Raw genomic sequence first — 579 nt, 5'->3', positions numbered from 1 at the left:
CACACACACACACACACACACACACACACATACACATGCCATAATTTCTTCATCCATTCATTTTCCTTTGGGAATTTTCTCTGGGAATTTTGATGGCTTCCTGAAACTGGCAATTGTAAACAACTCTGCAATGATATTTCAAGTTATCATTCTTATGTCCTTGAAAATAAAAATCTAGGACTGCAGTTGCTAAATCTTATAGGAGAGGATTTCTATTTTTTCCTTCTTTCATGTCAAATGGGTAATGTTCTAAATGCATAAGAAGTTTTAAGGGAGGCACATGACACACAAATATGTGAACAAACAATTATCATCTATATATCAGAGACGCATCTGGATACTTTTTTTCTTTTTTAGAATGTTTTTGTGATTCTTTCACTTTTCTTTTATTTTCCTTTATTATATTTTTGAGAAAATCTCCATAGTATTTTTCATAGAGGCTTAATCAGTTTACCTTTCCACTAGAAGTGAATGAGGATTTTATTTAATCCATTTCCTTACAAACAATTGTTATTTCTGAACTTCTATATGGGTCATTTTTACAGGTGATAAGTGATATTTTTTGTTGTTTTAATTTGC

The 579-nt window shown here is 30.9% G+C and overlaps 1 non-coding gene across 1 annotated transcript; it reads right to left on the bottom strand.

Annotated features, from left to right (window-relative positions):
• Positions 1-231: 231 nt before the first annotated feature.
• On the bottom strand, positions 232-333 carry LOC129401051 (small nucleolar RNA U13). The gene has a single exon (XR_008628076.1). It is a non-coding gene; the product is annotated as a small nucleolar RNA U13 (small nucleolar RNA).
• Between the last annotated feature and the right edge of the window lie 246 nt (positions 334-579).

This window comes from Sorex araneus, chromosome 1 (assembly GCF_027595985.1).
Source record: "Sorex araneus isolate mSorAra2 chromosome 1, mSorAra2.pri, whole genome shotgun sequence".
In the NCBI taxonomy this organism is placed as follows: domain Eukaryota; kingdom Metazoa; phylum Chordata; class Mammalia; order Eulipotyphla; family Soricidae; genus Sorex; species Sorex araneus.
Note: the sequence above shows the minus strand (reverse complement) of the source record. Positions and strands in the feature narration are given on the sequence as shown.